This window comes from Pinus tabuliformis, chromosome 7 (genome assembly GCF_031772625.1).
Source record: "Pinus tabuliformis cultivar Carrire ecotype Pingquan chromosome 7, CPIR1, whole genome shotgun sequence".
NCBI classification, from domain to species: Eukaryota; Viridiplantae; Streptophyta; class Pinopsida; order Pinales; family Pinaceae; genus Pinus; species Pinus tabuliformis.
This window is the reverse complement of record NC_142293.1, coordinates 67,892,128-67,912,372: the sequence shown is the minus strand read 5'-3', so window position 1 is coordinate 67,912,372 and position 20,245 is coordinate 67,892,128.

Sequence of the window (20,245 nt, the reverse complement as noted above, 5' to 3'; positions counted from 1 at the left end):
TGGATGGTGAATTCTCTTAATGACTTCTCTTGAACACATTGGTGACACTGATATGGACTGGTAGCGTTAACCCCATGGATGGCACGTCAGACCAATGGTGACAGTGAACGGAAACCCAACCCAATTCAATCACAGTGATGGAGTGAAAGTGTCATGTTCAAGAGCGACTTGCTACCAATATAGTTCTTCAAGTTTTCTTCCCATTTTTCCCCAGTCATTGCTGACCAGTACCTCTTTATTTTTGACAAGCTTGAGGAGGATAACATATGCTTGGTCTATAATTTGCCCTTCGGGAAAACCTGTCGCTTTGTGTTTAGCGAGCCTAGCGTCAGTGAGACTAGTTCTTGTCTGGGTGGAAAAGTTTGTCGCTATTGTTTTAACGATTTTAACGACAAAGATAACTCAGTCCTTTTCTTGTTTAGAGAGTTTGAAAATGGCCGAAAAGGAGACTCCAACAGTCCTTTTTCGTGGCATAATCCCTTAAGTCCAAAAAAGTGTAAAATAATACGAAAGGGATGACTTTTCAATAGTTTTAATGAGCCGACAAAGACAAGCGCTCGATCTTTTTGTTTAATAATCCCTCAAGTCCAAAAAGATTAAAATATATGAGAGGGATAGTGTTCCCCTTACTTTAACGAGCTAGGATGGCCAATAGCTCAACAATATTTTTATATTTAACGAGTCTAAAAAGAGTTTAAAAGAGGCTCTTTTTTTAGGAACGAGTGATATTTTTGGGTAGCAGCTAGTTCCAGGTAAGTTTGGAACTTCTCAAAACATGGCAGTGTGAAGAGGGTGGTAATCAGAATCACTCATCGCAGATGTTCCTCAAAAGGGTAAACAATCAAGTGGAAGCGTATGGTCGGCCAAATGAAATGGAGGTGATGGAAGGAACACAACCAAAGTTCAAAAGGGCAGATAGCAAAGCGATCACAAAAGGTTATTTACTAAAGGTGGGTTTATTTTTTAATGAGCTTGAACCTTGTGCCAACATGTGCTCAGTGCAGGTTGATTTTTTAACAAGCTTGAACCTTGCAGGAACATTGCTCTTACCAGTCTTTTGATAATGTCTCTTGGTATATTTATTTTTTAATGAGCTTGATCACTATGATAACATGTGCTCATGACCTTTTTATGTAAGCTAGAAATGACCGAGCTATGAGGTTAAAGGGTTAAGAACCTACAAACTAAGAAAATCAAAGGTCGCTTTTTATTTGCATGCAAAGGTTTGCATGCCCCCAAGTCTTTCAGTAAAAGGAGAGTTTCTAAGTTACCAAATGGAATTTCCTGCGGTTAGGCAGGATTATTTCTGTCGACTGACAAAACTCTTCCTTTGCTTTGCCCATCGAGATGGACAAAGGTGATTGCTGTAAGCCCCAATCACATAACGTACAAAGATGAATGCTATAAGCTTCACAATCATACAAAGGAAATAATCGCATCAGACTGATCACATAACCTATACGGGAATGTTATTCAGTCCAAGTATTATGACCTTTCAAGAAAATCTCTCTTTTCCTTTGGGTTCGCCTGCCAAAACAGACTAGGGTGCATGCCCCCTAATCTTCATCACAAAAAACCAAACTACTTGTGGTAATCAGGTGGATGGGATGAAGATGGAAGAGACATTGTTGATGCGAAGAGACCATTTAGGGATGATGGTTTATTTATAGTTGTGTTTGAACCAGGAAATGAAAGCTGGTCGACAAGTTGCACCAGTCTGCCTTCATGTGGAAAACACATCACTCGAAAGAATGTGGAAACAATGGCTTCCATGCTATATATATAATCATGTCCAAGGATTAGATTGTAATCTAATGGACCTTGGACTACCATCACGTTCAAATAAACGGTTTTCTTTCTCAAAGTTATTGGGAACCTTGGAAGGATCCCTAATGGTTGACTAGTTCCTTTGTTGAAGCTCGACAAATTTTGTTTTTCAGGCAAAAGCGATGGTGAACCAAGCGCTTTCCAAGCAGTTGAGGAAAGGATACTCACTAAAGCCCCTCCATCTGTAATTGTGCTGGACACGATCATTTTGTAAACTTATACTATGATTTCAAATGTTACATTAGATGGAAGGCGAGGTTCCACTAGTTGATTCCAATCAAAGAAAATGACTAGACTGCTCGGAGGAGGTACCGAAAAAATTTCCAGATACGTTTCATGAAATAGGGGTGTCTCTTCCTATTGTGAAGGAATGGGCGGATTGCCCCCAAGTGCATTAGACTCTATATCGACAAAAAGAATTTGAACATCGTCGTTCTCATCCTCTTTGGAAACTATATCATCTGAAGGTGGATCTTCTGAAAGCAAGACTGGGTCGACCGCCATCTTGACCAATTGACTTTGATCCGGTATGGACTCAGAAGGTTCACTTTCAATGATAGGCGATTCGATCGATAATTGAGTTATGTCAATCGGGTTTTCAACTAGCGAAGGATTTGGCAAGAGTTTCTTGTATCTGGGTGGAAGTTGATGCGGTGAAGCATGACGGTTATCCAAAATGCTTTTGGCTTCGTCCAGAAAAGGACAACGGTGAAGAGTATGATCACCCTCACATAACCTACATGGAACTCTAGCTTTTCCTTTCTGTCGATTGACTTCGTTTTCACTAGTTGATGGTGCACTGTCAACCTGACTGTCAGGGGTTGATGACACCGAATGGTGCAACCAGGGAGACCATTCTCTCAAGATCCGCGGAATGCAAGGGAAATCTTGATGGTAATGGTTCTCCTTGCAAATTGTGCATGGAGATTTTGGTTTGGAAACTTTAGTGCGCGGGTTTTCACCAGATGATGCATTAGTGTTCCCTTGTTTAGCTGGCTTCTTCTTCTTCTCCTTCCCTTCATTTTTCTTCTCATTTACTTGGTTTTCAGTGTCACTAGTTTCACAAGCGAAGAGGAAGAAGGGGAAGGAGAAACAAATGAAGTAGAAGGTGAAGGGATAACTTTAGTATCATCTGGTTGTTTAGATTGTTGAGGAATTATGGTGTTTTGAACGACAGAGGTTGAGAAAAGCCCTACCGGCAGGCCGATTATGATTCCTGGAAGGGACAATGTAGCCATATATGGAGAACCAATATCTCCCCAAGAGGAGAAAGGACTAGGATTCCCTCCAAGGGGGGTTCCTTGATTGGTACACTCCATTATCTCAACCTCAGATCAACGTAGGAACAAGGATGTTATTCCGTTTAAAATAAATTTTAAGACGCTTTGACGCAACTTGCTTCTTCAATTTTTAAGAGTCGAGAAATAGCTAAAGGTGACTCTAGTCACCTTCGATTTTTAATGAGCCTGAAGTGACAAGTGCTCAGATGGACCTTTTCATTTAAGGAGTCGAAAAGGAACGAAAGTGATTGCTCTAGAAGTCTAGAGAGAGGGTTTACCAAATTGATCGTAAAACTGAAAAATACACCTTGGTGATAAATGATAGAGAAATTACCAAGGACTTATGTATGGTAGTCAATCTTCCCGAATGCTGTGTTCAGTGCATTACGATCGATAGGGTGGCAGACACAGATTCCTAAGGATAAAGGATATCAGCCTATTGTGATCTCCGAATATATACTCGATGGTACGGGAGGCACAAGTCCGTAATGGCACTTGTTGTATCAAAGAGGAGGAATCACCCAACTTTCGATGAAAACAATATTTACCAGGTTTTACGACGCCGGAACATGTCTCTAGCCTAGACTTCTAGATGTGTTGCGTTAGATTCCAAAGCGTTTTTATGTTCATTGAGGTTTATTTTAGAGTTTATCTTGCTTAAAAGTTTGTCTTTCAAGGTTCACCGCATGATGTAGATGTGAAATTCCTAAATATGCAATCTAAAATGATAAACAATTGTTTATGTTCTTTTATCAATGAAAAATCCTAGCTACAAAGGAAAGAAGATAACGATTTTTCTTTCAACAGAGAGCATAGAGCACACACTAAATTCACTTTCCTAAATCAAATTTCCCAAGAAGTCAAAATGCAGATGCACATGCATGTATTTGTTTTCAGCTTTCTTAATGTGTGAATGACAAAAAAGAAAGCTAAGTACAAATCTGAACTATTTTCTTTCAAAGCGATAGTACTAACAATTTTTCTTTTCAAAACAAAAGGAAGACTAAGACGACACTTTTCGATTTCGAATTTAAAATTGTTTTCGACACTTGAAATACTAATAATTTCAAAATCAAGTACAATAAAAAAAGTACAATCAACTATCTAGAAGAGGAAGACTTTACAACACTCTTCTTTTTATTCAGAATGAAAATTATGACACTTGCATCAAAAACAATAGTTCGATTACGCTACTTTCGACAAAGGAAGATTGTAAATGATTGACACATACACAAAAACATTTACAATTCCTAACTCATGGAGGCTGAAATAATGTGAAGGAAGATGGTTACAGCAAGAAGGCACTGATCATGAACAACAAAACTACTGAATAAAGTTGAAAACAAAGAGAAAAAACCAAATTTCAGAGAAGAAAACACAGTTCACTCAATCATCGCACTTGCAACATAGGGAAACAAGGATGCATCTCACCTGCAACACATGAGAGGTGCGATGCATCCAGGTTGCACAATTACAGATAGTGCGATGGGCCAGGGGTTACACAAAAATATCGTCACCATGATTATTTGCAGTCAGTATGGGTTTATCATCACTTGTACTGTCCTCCTAGGCAAGTCTCAAACCTCAGCTCTTCAAGTCAAGCTTTGAAAATGGGAGAAAGACATTAAAAATCAATGTAACTCTGGTTCCACACTTTCTCTCACTATCACCTGCGGTCCCGCACCTTCTGCTTACAAAACCTGCGGACCTGCCCGCTCTGTCCCTAACGGTGTGGGTGCGGACCCCTGTGAAAGTCAAAAGGTGCAAGTTTTATATTAAAAAACTCACTTTGGGTTAGTTCTAGAGGATTCTAGAAGGAATTTTGACGTGGATTGTTCGCTCTGAGGTGGTTCATGCATCTGAAAAGAGAAGGAGCTAATCCCTTGATGAGAGGAGCTATCCTTTTGAAGGAGGACCTAGTAACCTCCCTCCATTGCACTATAAATACAGGCATTGGGTTGGTTGCTGAAGAGGTTAGAAGCTGAACATTTTTTAGGGTAAATGCTGGTGAAATCAAGACTTCCTAGTTGAGCTTAAGAGGAGAGATCACATACCTTTTTGGCTTCATTGGGGAGTCAGTGAAACTTGTCAAAGTAGAGGATACTTCTTGCTGGACCCTGGGAGGAGCTTGTACAACGTCAAGGCAAAGGTTGTAAAGTTCTTCTTCTTTTGAATTAATACAATCAAACTCATTTTTCTCAACAAGTATCTCATGTTATTTGTTTCATGGACTCCTTGACTTTCATGTTTAATATGTTTTATGATATTGGCTTTTCAGGTGCTATTTAATTTGTTTTCCTTGTTTGTGTTTGCAGATTCATGACAAAGGAGTTCATTTGGACAAAGGAGCGAGGGCATCCACAAACTTGCGTTGGACCTAAGGTAGGCCCTAAAAACACTTGTTTTCCATTGTTTATTAAAGCATATTTAGAGAAAGATAGTGTCTGGTTGGTTTGCTTGTCATTAGGTCTTCTTTAGATTCTAGGAAGGTCTATCTTGTCCGCAAGATCGACTTATTCCGTGTGACAAAATGGCGACTCCGCTGGGGACTTGATTGTTTTCCTTGTTTTTACTTTGACCTGAGAAACTGTGTTTTTGTTTCTGTTTTTGGCTTATTGTGTGTAAAATTGGGTAGAGTTTGTAGATCCAGGGTTATTTTTTGTTTTTCATAGCTTTGGGAGAGGACTGCACCCTAGCCGTTTGACACAGTGTGTACCTATCCGCACCTTTGCTTTTAGCACAGAGCGGGACCACACCTGTGTCAACTGTGGGCCTGCGGACCCTGTCAAAATTTTGAAAAACCTAAGATTTCCTCTGTTAGTCAGCTTAGTTTTTGTTTAGAAATTGTTATCCACTACCCAGACCTGCATATAACTTGTCAGAAGCTTTCCTTAGGTTGATCTCATTAGTGTTAGGGTTTTAGGTGAAATTCCTAGGAGTTTTTCTTGTTGGGTTTGTTTTTCATTTTGGTTGTGTAGTGGCTCTGAGCTTAGAAGCTGTAGGGACTTCAGATCACCTTAGTGTCTACCAGCCTTCTTATGAGTCTGACCATTTATGAAATATCCCCTTGTTGAGGAATCCACTTTGAGTTTTCTCTTTACAAAACTTCAAAAAGCTTGTGTTTAAAAGTTTGGATTTTCATTTTCAAAAAGAAAACAAAATTGGTTGTTCTTGACTTATTTGTGATTCTGCATAAATTGGTCCTTAGCTTACATCTAGCTAAGTAAAACATCCTTAAAAAAGACATCTAGTAGGCTTTGACTTCAAATAGGTTTTTATAATTTATAGATCTCAAAGTTAATCATTTTCATTAGTTTTGAGTGTTTTATAAGAAAATATAAAAAATCTCTTTTGAAAAAAAAGTTTGTTTTGTAGTGTTTGAGTGCTTTGAAACGAAAAAGGGAAATTTTTGTGAAATAACTAGTTGTCTTGTTTTGAGTGCATTGGAAAGAACAAAGCTCTTCTTTTAATTTGTGTCTTAAGAAGGATTTGTGTTTACAAAAGTATTTGCATTCTCAAACTCTTTCTTAGTTTAGAAGTTCATCGAAGAGAAAAAGATTGTTTAAATCATCTTAGGTGCATTTTTAGTGATTTTGAGTCGAGTCTTCATACCACGAGTTTCATCTCCGCACCTTTTGACTTAAATAAAAACCAATAAAAATAATGCTTAAAGTAAAATTCATCTAGTAACATTTTTATTTCTAGTGCTCTGATACACCAACTTAGCTTAGGCTAGTGTCTTGGAGTAGGAGAGTAATTAACTCTCCAAGACAGTAAAAACAAACAAGTAGCTGTATCTTGTGGTAGGGAAGAAATCCAATTGTTGCATTTATGCTCTGGGAAAGCTCCTCTTAAAGGAGAAGCACGAGATCGTGTTCGAACCAGTGTGGGAATCAATCCTTCCTCATTGGGAACGACGCCAGATATTCACGTATTAAAAACGGTAAACCTCAGATTAACCATTGTCGAGGAGCCTGGGGTCACTTGTTGGTAAACCTTGGATTATGTCAAGGAAACTTCAAGGGGATTGAGCTTGCTACTCTGCCCTTGCGTGCGTATCGGATCGTAGACTGTTCCCCTAGGTATATTTGTCTCAGTTGGTAACCTTAGTGGCCATATTTTTTAGGACTCTTCCTGAGGTGATAGTGGTGGGAAGATCCCACTGTACCTGGAGCAGACGTCGGCTAGACACACTTGGATTTTCTAGGGGGTTCTCTTCACTCGAGACGGTTAAGTGGAGAAACTTGTGCCAGTATATTCATTAAGCAGGTTGCCGGGATAACTGTTCCAACCGCCATTTCTGTATTGAACTCTACGACGTTGGATTTCATCACCAACTAGTGTTTTCAGTACGGAAAGTTATTGTTTGTGTGTGTTTGATCTCCTAGATTCTTTAGGCGTGTGATTCAAATTTGTTTGGTTCTTTAGAGACTTTAGGTGGTTTTCATTGAGATTTTACTTTGTTTGCGTGTGAAGTAGTTAAAAGTTTTTAACTGTGGCTGAATTACCAAGGCAGTCCCATAGACTTCGGGGCCAACCTCCTGAGTTTGTAAACGTGGCTGAGTTACTGAGGAAGTCCCGTAGACTTCGGGGCCAACCTCCTGAGGAAGTACCAAGCTAGCTTGAAGGCTTGAAAGTCCTCATAACTCCTAGAGACAGTAGAGTTGGGTCACCTGAAGAAGGAGAATCCTCTTTGATAGTACATCCTGATTTTCAACCGTTAGTGGCAGATTATAATCCACAGTCAGTGTCTATTTCCGAAGTTACTGGTAGCTTTTCATCTACTAGTGATATAGGTGAGGAGCCTAAAATATCCGAGCCTGAAAGTGAATTTGCTACTACTCCGACATCGGGGTTTTCTTCTCCAGTTTCTAGTGGTCCTAGTTCACCTAGGGTAGAAAGAGTAATCACCCAAGATCTTCCTTCTGGACTTATTGCTATTGAAGAACTTGCTCCGGAAGAAGAAGTAGGCATCCCTATCCCTGAAAATCAACCTGTTATTGAGCTAAGGGAGCGTGAATCAATTTTTTACAGTCCACCTAGGAGCAGTACTTGGTATCTTTCTTTGACTAATTTCTTAGAAAACCCAGGGTTAAGTTTTTCACCACCTCGTGCTCCTTATCACCCAACACCTAGAGGTTATTATCCTTCGTTAAATATGTCGAATCAGTCATCCATGTTTACTCAATCACCTGAATCCTTTTTGTAAGACGGTCCTTCTATTCCCTCTGGGTATCAGTCCCTTTCTGGTACTTTTTCTGGAGCATCTCCTCAACCCATTGAGCAAGGGTTATTAACTGGAAGCAATGGTACTAAGCCATTGAGTTTAGAAGACATTCTTATGATGTCAGGTTCTATTCCCAATCCTCAACCTCAAGGTGGCCAGTTACTGCCTAGGGGCAGCCTCAATTCTCACCTGGGGGGAAACCTCAAGGTACACAATTTGCGCCTGGGGGGCAACCTCAAGGACAGTACATACCTATGGGATAGTACGTTCCTCAAGGTCAACCCCAAACTCAATATGTACCCCAAGGTCAACCCCACCATTAATTTATACCTCAAGGTCAACCCTAGTATCAGTACGTGCCTCAAGGGTATCAACCCCAAGGTCAGTACTCGAACCAAGGTTTCCAACCACCCTCCGGTCAAACGTATGTTCAAGGAACGGGAAATGTACCTTTCAATTATCAATCCTACCCTCAACCCGGTTATGGTCCTCAATATTCTCAACCTGTTATGGGTCAGTACCCCAGAATGAATATAGTGTGGGATCCATCACAAACTCAACAGGTGTTGTAGCCAAATGTACAGTTGTCATCTCAAACTGGACAACCTTTAGTTTCTGGTACACCCCAGCAACTAGTCTAGTCTAACATTCAAACTTCTGTACCTTCGGTAGTTTCTCAGCGTGGGCCTAGTACACCTCGTACTCCACCTCAAACGACTGCTACAACTATCGCAACATCTGTTCAATCTACCCCACCTACTTCTGGAGTATCGACAGCTTTAGTTTCTACTGTTCCTATATCTACTCCTTAGACATCTTTACCACCGTCTGGATCTACGATTCAAACTTCGGTTCAGATGCCTATAGGACAACCTGGTTCAAGTATGGTTGTTACAAGTCAACCACAATTTACTTATCAACCGTACCATGGACAGTACCAATTCGGTCCTTCTGTGCAGCAGCCAGTCTATCAGTATCAACCGTACCCTGGGTACACTTATCAACAACCTCAACAACCCCAGTACGGTCTGGTTAATCCTGGTTTTCCGAGAGGATACAATATCCCAAATGCAATTCCTATTCCTAGTTATCCTGGATATCCTCCTCCTGGGGCTAGTCTCATGACCCAAAGTTTTAGGGACCCTAATTGTCAGTTACTGTTTATCGCAACTTTGGACTTACCTGACTTGTCGCACCTAACGAACAATCCCATTAATTATCTTCCGTTTTGGCTGCCAATGCCGAATAAGTTGCCCAGTGACATTCCTAAGTTCGAAGGTGAATCAGGAGAGGACCCGTTGAACCATGTGATGACTTACCACCTCTGGTGTGCGTCTAACTCCATTTCAGATGATTCAATCCGTCTTAGACTTTTCCAGCGCACTCTAATTGGTCTCGCGTCCAGGTGGTACATTGAGTTACCACGAGGCACTTTTTATAATTTTAGTCAGTTAGCTACCTCGTTTTTAACTCATTTTCAGTTGCCAATCAGATATGACAATGGCACGGAATTGTTAACTTCATTAAAGCAATCGACATCCACTTACATTTCAGATCATATTCATGAGTGGAGACGTCGACGGCGTTTAGTGAAGGTATTTATTATGGATCAGATCTTGGCCGAGTGGTTTGTAAAATCTTTGTTGCCAAAGATCACTCAATGTAGCTAAAGCCGGAGTTGTTACTGAGGAGCAAGTGATTGCTCAAGCACAGTACCTTGACTTGGTCTATACTCAGTCAGGTACGTTACACGAGAAAATCCCCGATCTTCCCAAGCAAAATCAAATCGTTGCAGCTCCTTCGGGATCTCATGCCGCCGATGGTATGATTGGCATGGTTAACACTAAAAGTAAGAAGAAGTCTTCCAAGAATTCTTCTCCCATCATGACCTTGCCTGATTCCCCAACAGGAGATTCTTCTGCAGAGATTTCCGCCGATATTCACGTTGTAGAATCATCTACAGCCAAATCAAAATCCGGTGGAAAGAAGAAGAATAAAACGGACAAAAATTCAAAGGAGAAACCTGAAAAATCGGAATCCAATGATGAAAAGCGCAAACCTCGTTATCCTTGTTTCATTTGTGACAATGAACATTTTACAAGAGACTGCCCTCATCGTGCAGAGGTTACGAAGATTGTCAAGGGTTCCCAAACTCCTGCTGTTTTGAAGGATCCTTTTCCAGCTCAAGACAGTAAGATGATAGGTTCGTCCTCGAGTGCCAATGAAGAACCCATACTGATGATGTCCCATGTTAGGATTGTGACTCGATCTCAAGATTATGGTAGTAAAAGTCCTGTTGATGGTAAAGAAGCAGAATATTCTCATTCTAATCCATCAACCTCAGCTCCCGGTTCCGATCCACTACAGATCGAGAAACCTAATCCAGACTTGGTAATCAAACCGCCCGCCAAGGGTATACTTTGAAAGTCAGCTTTCAATCCACATGCGAGAGTGGCTCAGAGTTATAACATTGTTGAGGATTTAGTTGTTTCACCCTCAGCAATGTCGGCTTTGGAAGTGCTGCAATCATGTCCAGCACAACGTAAATTACTTTTGTCGGCTATAGCAGCTGTTGATATTCAGGACTCGAATCTAATAATTTTCGATCTAGAAAATAGTACACCGCGTTTGCCTCATCAAATGGCTTTCCAGATTCCAGTGATAGTAAAAAACAAGCCTATTCATCGGACTGTAATTGATGAAGGAGCCTCAATGTGTATTATGTCGATACAGTGTTGGAGATCGCTTGGTTCTCCTTCGCTAAATCAATCCCCGACGATTTTAAAGGCCTTTGATGGCCGTGGGTTTCATCCTTTTGGCATTCTACAGGATTTGCCTATAGGGGTTGAAGGAAAAACCGTTAGTCTAGATGTGGAGGTGGTTGATGCCCCCCTAGATTACAACCTTCTCTTGGGTCGAAGTTGGTCTTATGCTATGACAACGGTCGTTTCATTGGTCTTTCGAGTAATAAAGTTTCCACATAATAGAAAGATCGTAACAATAGACCAGCTGGCTTATTTTTCATCCAACCCAGCCTCTTCTGAGAGTATTCAGCATGTCGGTAAAACGACTATCCCATATAAGGATGTTGGAGTACGACTAGTTAAAGATGCCGGTTTACTGGGAACTTTTCCTTTTCCTCCAATCAACGAATCGTCTTCATTTGCGACCATTCATATGATCACATTAGACACCATTGTTTATGATGATCCTTGGATCATTCCTTCTAAATCTGATATAGACTCATTTGGTAATGCCATGCCTTTGAGTCCATATGAAATTGCCTATGAAGTTGTGCAGTCTTTTGCCGACCCATCCTCAACCAAAATTGACTTCATGAATGTGGTCCGTGAGGAATCACTTTTCACATCAACCTTGGATTTAATCACGTTTTCTGAATTTGTTCACTCTGACGAGCAAATTCGTGAAATCCTATGTGTAGATGATTTACCATGGGAAGATCTCCATCACAGATCTTCATTTTTACCCGAGAATGATCGTTTTGAAAATGATTTCTCATCAATTTTTACAACTAAATATCTCAAGGAACCTCAAAATCCAATGAAACATCCCGATTTAGAGTTAAATTTGGGAAACATCTCTCGAACTATTCCTATTGACATTTCGGTTAAGCCCGAAATTGTTGAGAACATTCATATAGGTGCCTCGTGTACAGATGACAAAATTCAGCTATATAAGGCCCTATTTCAAGAATTCCGTGACGTTTTTGCCTGGTCCTATGAGGAAATGCCAGGAATTGATCCCGCGATTGTTGTTCAAGAGATCAAGACTTACCCGGATGCTAAGCCCGTCCAGCAACGTTTGCGTCAAATTCACCCACGAAAAGCTGCTGCAATTAAAGCAGAAGTTGAAAAATTATTGAAAGCAGGTTTCATTTATCCGATCCCGTTAACGGATTGGGTATCGAATATTGTTCCGGTTAACAAAAAGCAGGGAACAATAAGAATATGCATCAATTATAGGGACATTAATCGAGCCTGTCCAAAGGACAATTACCCAACTCCCTATATCGATCAAATTATTGATGATTGTGCCGGCAGCGAAATATTCTCCTTCATGGATGGTTTTTCCGGATACAATCAAATCAATATTCTACCTGCCGATCAACCAAAAATGGCTTTCATTTGTCCATGGGGGACATTTGCTTATTGCAAGTTACCTTTTGGGCTCAAGAATGCCAGAGCAACTTTTCAAAGGGCCATGTCTTATGCGTTTCATGACATCAAGCACATTGTGCAACCGTATCTCGATGACTTGTCCGCTCATTCATTACATCGAGCTGATCACCTCATCCATTTACGAGCAATCTTTATGAGGTGTAGGCATTATCGGATTCGGTTGAACCCACACAAATGTGTCTTCGGTATAGAAACAGGTCGATTGCTGGGGTTTGTAGTTTCGAAAGCCGACATTCGCGTTGACCCCTCGAAGGTCGAAGCTATCATCAAATTGCCTCCTCCTTCGAGTCTTCACCAACTCCAAAGTTTGCAAGGGAAAGCAAACTTTTTACGATGATTCATTCCTAACTACGCCGAGGTTACAAAGGGTTTTACCCGGTTGTTGAAGCAAAATACTCCATTCTATTGGGATGAGATAGCTCAGAAATCTTTTGATGCACTCAAACACGCGTTGACCCATGCACCATTGTTGCATCCTCCCAACTACAACCAGGATTACTTCTTGTATCTCACCGCCTCTCATTCCACCATTGGAATGATCTTAGTTCAGGAACATGAATTCGGAACTGAACATGTGATATATTACCTTAGTCGAACTTTAAATCCAACTGAGCTAAAATACTCACATGTGGAGAAATTGGCATTGGCAGTTGTTCAAGCTGTCCAACGTTTTCGTCACTACATTTTACTATGTAAAACTACAGTAATTTTGGATTGCAACCCTATGATCTACATTTTGACCAAGCAATTGCTAAGGGGCAAGTACTCTAAATGGATTGTTATCCTGCAAGAGTTTGACTTGGAATTCGAAAAATCCAAGTCTAAGAAATCTTTAGTTTTTGCGGAGTTAATGTGTGACTTCCCGCGTGATGACACGGAAGCTGTGGCGGAGGAGCCCATTGCAGACAAATCCTTGTTTCTAATCAACACTTTAGATCCATGGTATGGGGATATCATCATTTATCTCCAGACCCAATCCTTTCGGCCAGAAATTTCAAGGTCAGAACGTCGAAAAATTCGATTCCAATCCCAACAATTCAGGATTATTGGAGATACTCTTTATCGCCGTATGGCGGACTCTGTTTTTCGACGATGCTTAACTCACGAGGAAGCTGAAAGGGTTCTAAATGACTGTCACTCTGGAGCATGTGGCGGTCATATGTCTAGGTATTCCACAACCCAAAAGATATTGCGCGCTGGCTACTTCTGGCCGACTTTATTTAAAGATTGTATTACAGCGGTCCGAAAATGCCACAACTGCCAAATTTTTGATCGAAAGATGCGCGCTCCACCTGCTCCTCTCCACCCTATAATTTCCATTGGTCCTTTTGCCAAATGGGGTATCGATTTTATTACATGTAACCCTCACTCGGCCGGGGGGCATGCGTATATCATCCTTGCGGTAGATTATTTTACCAAGTGGGCCAAGGCGATGCCTACATTTGAGGCAGACGGCAAGACAACTGCAATTTTCATGTTCAATCATATAATTGCTAGGTTTGGTGTCCCGCAAGCGATAATCACTAATCATGGGCATCATTTTCGAAACGTTATGATGACCGAAATTACAGGCCAGCTTGGTTTACGTCACGATAGTTCCACCCCTTATTATCCACAAGCAAATGGTCTAGTTGAATCCATCAACAAAGTTTTAGTTATCATGATCCGACGAATCATTGGGATTCATCGGTCGAATTGGCATAACATGCTATTTTCAGCGCTTTGGGCATACCGAACTTCAGCAAAAACATCAACAGGGTTCACTCCTTTCCAACTAGTCTATGGTTTGGAAGCTATGTTACCCATTGAATGCGAAATCCCGTCAATGCAAATGGCCATCGAGTTATTTCCAGCCACTTCCGAAGAGGAAAAAAGTTTGTTATACTTGGCTCAATTAGATGAGAATCGACGTGATGCTGCATTGCAATCGAGACTCACGCCAAACGCATGAAAGCTCAGTATGATCGAAATGTGACCCCTCGAAATTTTTCGAAAGGAGATCTAGTCTTAGTTTACGATCAAGCTAATGATAAATTAGGCACTGGATAATTCGTTCCTATGTGGCATGGTCCCTATGTTGTCAAGTGAAAGCTAGCAAAAGGGGCCTATGAATTGGTAGACTTTGGCGGGGACTCTTTGGGTAAACCCAGAAATGGTCTTTACTTGAAGAGGTATTATGCTTAAAGAATGGGTATGAAGATTTTTAGTTAGGATAGTTTTTCTTTCTAACTGGTGTGTTTTAGTTTAAACAGTGTGCTTAGCTTAGAGAGTGTTTTTTCGTCATTATTCCTGCTTATCTTGGTTTTACTCTTGATATTGAAGATGTCGATGCCTCTCCAAACATACATTGGTTTCGCTGATGGTGCTTGTCGTAATACACAGAACATTTCTTCCGCAACTTGGGTTATCTATTCGCCCTCTGACGAGTTAGTATCTATGCATGGGGTAAACCTCGGTCAAACAACGAACAAAATTGCCGAGTATAGTGCAGTGATTGAGTTATTATCTGAATCTCTTTCATTTGGGATTCAGAGTTTGATAGTGAGGTTAGATTCTGAACTCGTTGTATTACAGCTTAATAGAGTGTATGCCATTAGAAATCCAGTGTTATTAAGATTATTTTTGAGAGTGCGTCTCTTGGAACGTCAATTTGATTATATTGAATATCAGCGTATTCCAAGATCTTTAAATACATTAGCAGATGCAATTGCTTCTCGAATGTTAAATAGACATTTGCAATAATCATACATGTAAATTTAAAACCATTCCATAACATGATTTACAAGATAAGCCGGTAATAGTGATATATATATAGGAGTGTGTCAAAAAATACTTCGTCTTCGATCATAGGTTGAAAAACACCTTATGATTGGCAAAAATGATAAGTACAAAAAACAAAAATGTCATATGTGCCCACAATAGGCGATCATCCTATCACTGGTGATGATCTCTATAAGAAACCACTGCACGGGCCACCTTGCAAAGGAACCTCCTAAAAGGTCCCGGGACCCCAATCACATAGCGCTGAAGTCGATGAGGAATCTATAGTGGTCTCCGAAATATCTCCTGTCAAGTGCTCGAGATGACCCTCCAACTCGGCCAAAACCTCTGCTGATTCGTCCTGTGGGGCTGGCGCGGGTGCCACTGGTTATTTCCTCTCATAAGGCCGGAGAGCGGCTAGTTGCTGTGGACCTACATCTGCATTTGAAACTTTTGCTATCAGTTTTGAGACGATGGAAAAATAATAAAAGAATTAAAATAGGAAAAATGTTGAAAATGATTTTACCTGAGTCATCCCACTGCTCTCCTGGTGGAAGAACCATGTCTGGGTCACCACGAAATTTATCCCAGCGTAAGGGAAATCCTGAATAGAAAAAACCTGGTTTTCCAGCCATTGGAAATACTCAGGTTTGAATCGAGCAACCTCTGTCCTCTCGTCCGGGTGACGGGCCATAACTGCGACCCATCGCATCAGTTTGGGCTCTCAAGGAAGCCGAGCTCCAATAGTAAGATGCTACAGGATCAACATAGGAACCCTCTCTAGGCCAAAACTCACAACCAAAGCCCCATAACCAAAGGTCTTTAGTTGTCCGTTTTTGGCCCTGGTCAGTTGGCCTTTCAGATTGGCCAACACGGCATCGCACCAGTTGAAGATGGTGCCTTGGAAGCAATCAACTGCCATACGCATCTGGGATCTGGTGGCAATATGTAATGCGGCAGCTCCGCAAAGTCTGGTGACAGTGAATGCAATCACCATGAGTTTAGGATGGGATATGGTCTTTATGTCTATCCCTTTGTCTCTAGCCTAGCTGTTGCAGTACTCTAGCCTGAGGCTATCGACAGACTGGCCACCTGGCCTAGCCCCAAACAGAGTCAAGTCTTCGCCTCTCTTAGGCAAAGGAGTCAAGAAATATATGTCCGCCGACTCGATTTCGAGCTGGTGGCCACCAATGAAGAAGCACTAGTCCTGTATGCTCCATCTATCAACCAACCACTATAAGAAATCCACCTGAGCCCTCATTCCAGGAATGGCCCATAATTTGTACAAGCCGCACGCCCTCAAAGCATCAAGTGAAGGCTTATGATTCCATGCGGCAGCATCCACGTCCTCATGCTCTCGTTGATGCCAATCTAGCATGATGTACTCTCTGCATCAAGCATAAGGATAAATTAAATTGCTAGAAATTATTTTGATTGGTCCATTTTTTAGAATTTTTGGGTTAAAAACCCTTGCGACGGGGACCGCACCCTCCAGGTTAGACACAGTGCGTGGGACCACACCTTGTCTACATGGAAGGTGTAGACCCCGAGCGTTTTTCCAATGGAGAAAAAGTCAGGGTCCGCAGGCCAGCAGTGGTAAACCTGCGGGCCCCCGCGCACTGGTTTTATGCCTAAAAACCCTCCCAAAAATGAAATAAATGACTAAAACAAAAATTGAAATGGTTAAAAATGAAGAGTAGGATGATTTGGATTACCTGGAGAAGACAACGTTCGATTCTGACGGTTGGATTTTCCGCAATCTTCACGGGAAGTTTTCTGAGCAAAAGCACTATTTTCTCACCCAAAACTCAAACGGTAAAAATGAATTGATGAAGGCCCTTTTTATACGTTTTTTGACTAAATAAATTGCAAATTTGTTTATGTTTCACTTTGGAAAGGTATTTTTGCGACATTTTTATCCATTTCAAACAGGTATGAGTAATGTTTGTGTTTTTGTGCAGGATAACGGATTATTCAGGCGAAATCTATCGTTTTCGACGAAAAAACATTTAGAGTCACCTTTAAGCTCTTTTCTGACTCCTGAAACATGAAAAGATTGCCGAGTGTTTCTTTTAAACTCGTTAAAACGGAATTAAAAGACAGTCCACTTACAGCTCTTTTCCGACCGTAAAAACATGAAAAGATTGCCGGATTTTTTTCGTTTCAAATTCGATATTGGTTATAAAACGACATGTCGTTGATCGCTTTTTTACTTTTTTGGATCAAGGGCACTAATGACAAAAAGTACTCCTTGGTCGTAAAAGATCAAGCAGTTCTCTCAAGTATTATTTTATACTTTTTCGGGCTTGGGAGACACAAATTTATGAAAAATTTCAACCCTGGAGTCTTCTTAAGTTTTTTTAGACTCTCTAAAATTGAAAAACGTCGAGTTTCTCCTATACTGGACTCGTTAAAATTTCACAGTAGAGGACCTGTTCAATTACAAACAGGAACGAACGACTCCTTCTTAGGGTTCGAATTTAAACTAAGTTGGACTCATCTGAAGGATGAGCTTATAATCAAGCAAATGTTATCCTCCTCAAGCTTGTTAAAAATAAAGAGGTACTTGCCAGAAATGGTGGGGGAAAAGAGAGAAAAATGAGCCTGTTTGTCATACTTTGTAACCACTCTTGAACACGACACTTTTATTCACCTAGGTTGGGAAATCCTTTGCCTAACAGTTGATCAAACCACATTGAAAGTCTTCAGCCGGTTTCTAGGTATTAACTTAGGGTCAATTGTCACCAAACCATCTGTCGTGTCGTTATGTGTTCAAGAGGTCACTGCCAATAAGCCAGTCATCTGCAAAATATATATCATCCATCTTGACCATCCCTGAGTCAGCCCTTGCAACTAAATTTCTTTGACTTGATCTATGATTTTGTGTTGTGGGCTTGCCTACGACGGATCGCTTTCTATCGACTTCAGCTCATTATCTAGAAAGATGATCTAGAAAGCGTCAGTACCTTGAGATCTGCATGCTCAATGGCAGGTTTCTCGCCTTTGACGACAGTTTGCATCATTGACTTTCGATCAAAGGATTCGGTGACATGTTCGACGTCAACACGTTTATTTGCATCTTATGGATTGTACTGGGTACTTTGAGAGCCATTGACATCACTGGTGGCTTCTCTCACACTTGTTAACAGTTTACATCTTTGACTGGTAATGAAGTGGTTTCTACCATGTTCGACATCAACACATTCATTCGCATGGACAGAATCATACTGTTTCGGGAAGTAGAAATGAAGACCCTGGATCTAGTTTCCACAATCCAAGCTACAAGGAATTTTGTATTCATTATATAATGGACTATTCATAAACAGATGGCTGCGTCCATACTATGTCCACTTGAATATATACTTGTGATGTTTTACAAGATCATTCCTATATCAGAGCAGTAGTTAGTTTTTCTAGTCAGTTTTGATCTGAGTATGGGAATGCCTACCTCAGCGATGATATGATCTCATATATATATCTTGCATTGAATGTTTTTACAGGTTCCAACCGGGCTCTCCACAAGATGATCCTCGAAATGATAAAGTACTTCACTCTTCCTAAATGATCAATGAAATCCTCATCTACTACAGACTTCGCACTTTAGGGGGCAATCTGTTACACAAAAATATCGTCACCATGATTATTTGCAGTCAGTATGGGTCTATCATCACTTGTACTGTCCTCCTAGGCAAGTCTCAGACCTCAGCTCTTCAAGTCAAGCTTTGAAAATGGGAGAAAGACATTAAAAATCAATGTAACTCTGGTTCCGCACTTTCTCTCACTATCACCTGTGGTCCCGCACCTTCTGTTTACAAAAACTGCGGACCTGCCCACTTTGTCCCTAACGGTGTGGGTGCAGACCCCTATGAAAGTCAAAAGGCACAAGTTTTATCTTAAAAAACTCACTTTGGGTTAATTCTAGCGGATTCTAGAAGGAATTTTGACGTGGATTGTTCGCTCTGAGGTGGTTCATGCATCCCAAAAGAGAAGGAGCTAATCCCTTGATGAGAGGAGCTATCCTTTTGAAGGAGGACCTGGTAACCTCCCTCCATTGCACTATAAATACAGGCATTGGGTTGGTTGCTGAAGAGGTTAGAAGCTGAACATTTTTGAGGGTAAATGCTGGTGAAATCAAGACTTCCTAGTTGAGCTTAAGAGGAGAGATCACATACCTTTTTGGCTTCATTGGGGAGTGAGTGAAACTGTCAAAGTAGAGGAGACTTCTTGCTGGACCCTGGGAGGAGCTTGTACAACGTCAAGGCAAAGGTTGTAAAGTTCTTCTTCTTTTGAATTAATAAAATCAAACTCATTTTTCTCAACAAGTATCTCATGTTATTTGTTTCATGGACTCTGTTAGCGCTTGAAATTTCACCTCAGGCTGAGAAAGGTAAACCTCAAGGCAACATCAAACCACTTAGCCTCGTAGCTAGCCCTACGGGGCAAGAGAGGGCTCTCTCTGGTCTATCTCGGCGAGATCTTCAATGGATGAGATGACCAATAGGGTAGCACTGATTTTAGGCTAGTAAACTGATCAAAAAGGTTGATTTGGGGTTTTTAGGGTTTTCGGTGGCAAATTGAGGGGATGGCAATTTTGGGTGCGGGGATTGGACACAGTTTCTGCAAGGGGTTCTTTGGGGCGAGGTAGGATACAGTATTGATTCCTTTGATTGAGGTGGATGGATGAGAAAGACAGGTGAGGAGCTAAGGAGAGCAAACAATAACTTTGAATTCTCCTTAAACAGTAGAAAACATTGAAATTAAACAAACTTAAAAGCAGAGCATGACAGTCATGAATTCTACTTTAACACTTCATTTGTTTAATGTGAAGAAGGAAAAGAAAGGAAATGATTCACATAACACACTTACAAGTACATAGAGAAACACACCATCAATACATGTAACCACAAGAATCCCAAAAAGGACTGCAAAACCCTGGTATTCCTTTGCCAAAA